This window comes from Schistocerca gregaria, unplaced genomic scaffold, assembly GCF_023897955.1.
Source record: "Schistocerca gregaria isolate iqSchGreg1 unplaced genomic scaffold, iqSchGreg1.2 ptg000266l, whole genome shotgun sequence".
Classification (NCBI taxonomy): Eukaryota; Metazoa; Arthropoda; class Insecta; order Orthoptera; family Acrididae; genus Schistocerca; species Schistocerca gregaria.
Genome location: NW_026061768.1, coordinates 1,950,068 through 1,956,234, shown reverse-complemented (window position 1 = coordinate 1,956,234; position 6,167 = coordinate 1,950,068).

Sequence of the window (6,167 nt, the reverse complement as noted above, 5' to 3'; positions counted from 1 at the left end):
AATCTTAAGGTCCTAGCTCATGTCCAAGGCACCAAAGCCAGCTAAAAAGTCAATAATCAATACCTAAAACTTGAATTGTACTACTTCTTACTGGCTATTACATCAACTTAGAAGCTTCATCTGTGTTCTACTATGGTGCTTTTAGTGCCTCCGCATACCGCAGCACGCGACATAGCATTGCAGACGATAAGTACAAGCGTTTCAGAGAGAAGAGCGGCCAATTTGACGATCTGGCTTAAAGTCGATTCGATAACAAATGACGAAAACGGACGGATGTCTCAGGTTTTTACTACATATGAACACTTTTCACATTCTCCCGTGCAACTCGGCTGCTAGTCCTCCTTTATTGCAGAATCTTAAGGTCCTAGCTCATGTCCAAGGCACCAAAGCCAGCTAAAAGGTCAATATTTAATACCTAATACTTGTATTGTACTACTTCTTACTGGCTATTACATCAACTTAGAAGCTTGATCTGTGTTCTACTATAGTGCTTTTAGTGTCTCAGCATACCGCAGCACGCGACATAGCTTTGCAGACGATAAGTACAACCGTTTCAGAGAGAAAAGCGGCCAATGTGTCGATCTGGCTTTAAGTCGATTCGATAACAAATGAAGAAAACGGACGGATTTCTCAGGTTTTTACTACATATGAACACTTTTCACATTCTCCCGTGCAACTCGGCTGCTAGTCCTCCTTTCATGCAGAATCTTAAGGTCCCAGCTCATGTCCAAGGCACAAAAGCCAGCTAAAAGGTCAATATTCAATACCTAATACTTGTATTGTACTACATCTTACTGGCTATTACATCAACTTAGAAGCTTGATCTGTGTTCTACTATAGTGCTTTTAGTGTCTCAGCATACCGCAGCACGCGACATAGCTTTGCAGACGATAAGTACAACCGTTTCAGAGAGAAAAGCGGCCAATGTGTCGATCTGGCTTTAAGACGATTCGATAACAAATGACGAAAACGGACGGATTTCTCAGGTTTTTACTACATATGAACACTTTTCACATACTCCCGTGCAACTGACCTGCTAGTCCTCCTTTCATGCAGAATCTTAAGGTCCTAGCTCATGTCCAAGGCACCAAAGCCAGCTAAAAAGTCAATAATCGATACCTAAAACGCGAATTGTACTACTTCTTACTGGATATTGCATCAACTTAGAAGCTTCATCTGTGTTCTACTGTGGTGATTTTAGTGTCCCCGCATACCGCAGCACGTTACATAGCTTTGCAGACGATAAGTACAACCGTTTCAGAGATAAGAGCGGCCAATGTGACGATCTGGCTTTAAGTCGATTCGATAACAAATGACGAAAACGGACGGATTTCTCAGGTTTTTACTACATATGAACACTTTTCACATTCTCCCGTGCAACTGGGCTGCTAGTCCTCCTTTTATGCAGAATCTTAAAGTCCTAGCTCATGTCCAAGGCACCAAAGCCAGCTAAAAAGTCAATAATCGATACCTAAAACTTGAATGGTATTACTTCTTACTGGCTATTACAGCAACTTACAAGTTTCATCTGTGTTCTACTATGGTACTTTTAGAGTCTCCGCATACCGCAGCACGCGACATAGCTTTGCAGACGATAAGTACAACCGTTTCCGAGAGCAGAGCGGCCAATGTGACGATCTGGCTTTAAGTCGATTCGATAACAAATGACAAAAACGGACGGATTTCTCAGGTTTTTACTTCATGTGAACACTTTTTACATTCTCCCCTGCAACTCGGCTGCTATTCCTCCTTTCATGCAGAATCTTAAGGTCCTAGCTCATGTCCAAGGCACCAAAGCCAGCTAAAAAGTCAATAATCGATACCTAAAACTTGAATTGTACTACTTCTTCCTGGCTATTACATCAACATAGAAGCTTCATCTGTGTTCTACTACGGTGCTTTTAGTTTCTCCGCATACCGCAGCACGCGACATAGTTTTAAAGACGATAAGTACAACCGTTTCAGAGAAAAGAGCGGACAATGTGACGATCTGGCTTTAAGTCGATTCGATAACAAATGACGAAAACGGACGGATTTCTCAGGTTTTTACTACATATGAACACTTTTCACATTCTCCCGTGCAACTCGGTTGATAGTCCTCCTTCATGCAAAATCTTAATTTCCTAGCTCGTGTCCAAGGCACCAAAGAAGGGTAAAAGTCATTAACCGATACCTAAAACTTTAATTGTACTACTTCTTACTGGCTATTACATCAACTTAGAAGCTTCATCTGTGTTCTACTATTGTGCTTTTATTGTGTCCCCATACCGCAGCACGCGACATAGTTTTGCAGACGATAAGTACAACCGTTTCAGAGAGAAGAGCGGCCAATGTGACGATCTGGCTTTAAGTCGATTCGATAACAAATGACGAAAATGGACCGATTTCTCAGGTTTTTACTACATATGAACACTTTTCACATACTCCCGTGCAACGCGGCCGCTAGTCATCGTTTCATGCAGAATCATAAGGTCCTAGCTCATGTCCAAGGCACACCAAAGCCAGCTAAAAAGACAATAATCGATACCTAAATCTTGAATTGGACTACTTCTTACTGGCTATTACATCAACTTAGAAGCATCATTTGTGTTCTACTATGGTGCTTTTAATGTCTCCGCATATCGCAGCACGCGACATAGCTTTGTAGACGATAAGTAGAACCGTTTCAGAGGGAAGAGCGGCCAATGTGACGATCGGGCTTTAAGTCGATTCGATAACAAATGACGAAAACGGACGGATGTCTCAGGTTTTTACTACATATGAACACTTTTCACATTCTCCCGTGCAACTCGGCTGCTAGTTCTCCTTTATTGCAGAATCTTAAGGTCCTAGCTCATGTCCAAGGCACCAAAGCCAGCTAAAAAGGCAACAACCGATAAATAAAACTTGAATTGTACTACTTCTTACTGGCTATTACATCATCTTAGAAGCTTCATCTGTGTTCTACTATGGTGCTTTTAGTGTCTCCGAATACCGCAGTACGCGACATTGCTTTGCAGACGATAAGTACAACCGTTTCAGAGACAAGAGCGGCCAATGTGACGATCTGGCTTTAAGTAGATTCCATAATAAATGACGAAAACGGACGGATTTCTCAGGTTTTTACTACATATGAACACTTTTCCCATTCTCCCGTGCAACTCGGCTGCTAGTCCTCCTTTCATGCAGAATCTTAAGGTCCCAGCTCATGTCCAAGGCACAAAAGCCAGCTAAAAGGTCAATATTCAATACCTAATACTTGTATTGTTCTACTTCTTACTGGCTATTACATCAACTTAGAAGCTTGATCTGTGTTCTACTATAGTGCTTTTAGTGTCTCAGCATACCGCAGCACGCGACATAGCTTTGCAGACGATAAGTACAACCGTTTCAGAGAGAAAAGCGGCCAATGTGTCGATCTGGCTTTAAGTCGATTCGATAACAAATGACGAAAACGGACGGATTTCTCAGGTTTTTACTACATATGAACACTTTTCACATACTCCCGTGCAACTGACCTGCTAGTCCTCCTTTCATGCAGAATCTTAAGGTCCTAGCTCATGTCCAAGGCACCAAAGCCAGCTAAAAAGTCAATAATCGATACCTAAAACGCGAATTGTACTACTTCTTACTGGATATTGCATCAACTTAGAAGCTTCATCTGTGTTCTACTGTGGTGATTTTAGTGTCCCCGCATACCGCAGCACGTTACATAGCTTTGCAGACGATAAGTACAACCGTTTCAGAGATAAGAGCGGCCAATGTGACGATCTGGCTTTAAGTCGATTCGATAACAAATGACGAAAACGGACGGATTTCTCAGGTTTTTACTACATATGAACACTTTTCACATTCTCCCGTGCAACTGGGCTGCTAGTCCTCCTTTTATGCAGAATCTTAAAGTCCTAGCTCATGTCCAAGGCACCAAAGCCAGCTAAAAAGTCAATAATCGATACCTAAAACTTGAATGGTATTACTTCTTACTGGCTATTACAGCAACTTACAAGTTTCATCTGTGTTCTACTATGGTACTTTTAGAGTCTCCGCATACCGCAGCACGCGACATAGCTTTGCAGACGATAAGTACAACCGTTTCCGAGAGCAGAGCGGCCAATGTGACGATCTGGCTTTAAGTCGATTCGATAACAAATGACAAAAACGGACGGATTTCTCAGGTTTTTACTTCATGTGAACACTTTTTACATTCTCCCCTGCAACTCGGCTGCTATTCCTCCTTTCATGCAGAATCTTAAGGTCCTAGCTCATGTCCAAGGCACCAAAGCCAGCTAAGAAGTCAATAATCGATACCTAAAACTTGAATTGTACTACTTCTTCCTGGCTATTACATCAACATAGAAGCTTCATCTGTGTTCTACTACGGTGCTTTTAGTTTCTCCGCATACCGCAGCACGCGACATAGTTTTAAAGACGATAAGTACAACCGTTTCAGAGAAAAGAGCGGACAATGTGACGATCTGGCTTTAAGTCGATTCGATAACAAATGACGAAAACGGACGGATTTCTCAGGTTTTTACTACATATGAACACTTTTCACATTCTCCCGTGCAACTCGGTTGATAGTCCTCCTTCATGCAAAATCTTAATTTCCTAGCTCGTGTCCAAGGCACCAAAGAAGGGTAAAAGTCATTAACCGATACCTAAAACTTTAATTGTACTACTTCTTACTGGCTATTACATCAACTTAGAAGCTTCATCTGTGTTCTACTATTGTGCTTTTATTGTGTCCCCATACCGCAGCACGCGACATAGTTTTGCAGACGATAAGTACAACCGTTTCAGAGAGAAGAGCGGCCAATGTGACGATCTGGCTTTAAGTCGATTCGATAACAAATGACGAAAATGGACCGATTTCTCAGGTTTTTACTACATATGAACACTTTTCACATACTCCCGTGCAACGCGGCCGCTAGTCATCGTTTCATGCAGAATCATAAGGTCCTAGCTCATGTCCAAGGCACACCAAAGCCAGCTAAAAAGTCAATAATCGATACCTAAATCTTGAATTGGACTACTTCTTACTGGCTATTACATCAACTTAGAAGCATCATTTGTGTTCTACTATGGTGCTTTTAATGTCTCCGCATATCGCAGCACGCGACATAGCTTTGTAGACGATAAGTAGAACCGTTTCAGAGAGAAGAGCGGCCAATGTGACGATCTGGCTTTAAGTCGATTCGATAACAAATGACGAAAACGGACGGATTTCTCAGGTTTTTACTACATATGAACACTTTTCACATTCTCCCGTGCAACTCGGCTGCTAGTCCTCCTTTCATGCAGAATCTTAAGGTCCTAGCTCATGTCCAAGGCACCAAAGCCAGCTAAAAAGTCAATAATCGATACCTAAAACTTGAATTGTACTACTTCTTACTGGCTATTACATCAACTTAGAAGCTTCATCTGTGTTCTACTATGGTGCTTTTAGTGTCTCCGCATACCGCAGCACGCGACATAGCTTTGCAGACGATAAGTACAACCGTTTCAGAGAGAAGAGCGGCCAATGTGACGATCTGGCTTTAAGTCGATTCGATAACAAATGAGGAAAACGGACGGATTTCTCAGGTTTTTACTACATATGAACACTTTTCACATACTCCCGTGCAACGCGGCCCCAAGTCCTCGTTTCATGCAGAATCATAAGGTCCTAGCTCATGTCCAAGGCACCAAAGCCAGCTAAAAAGTCAATAATCGATACCTAAATTTTGAATTCGACTACTTCTTACTGGCTATTACATCAACTTAGAAGCATCATTTGTGTTCTACTATGGTGCTTTTAATGTCTCCGCATATCGCAGCACGCGACATAGCTTTGTAGACGATAAGTAGAACCGTTTCAGAGAGAAGAGCAGCCAATGTGACGATCTGGCTTTAAGTCGATTCGATAACAAATGACGAAAACGGACGAATTTCTCAGGTTTATACTACATATGAACACTTTTCACATTCTCCCGTGCAACTCGGCTGATAGTCCTCCTTCATGCAAAATCTTAATTTCCTAGAACGTGTCCAAGGCACCAAAGAAGGGTAAAAAGTCATTAACTGATACCTAAAACTTTAATTGTACTACTTCTTACTGGCTATTACATCAACTTAGAAGCTTCATCTGGGTTCTACTATGGTGCTTTTAGTGTGTCCGCATACCGCAGCACGCGACATAGTTTTGCAGA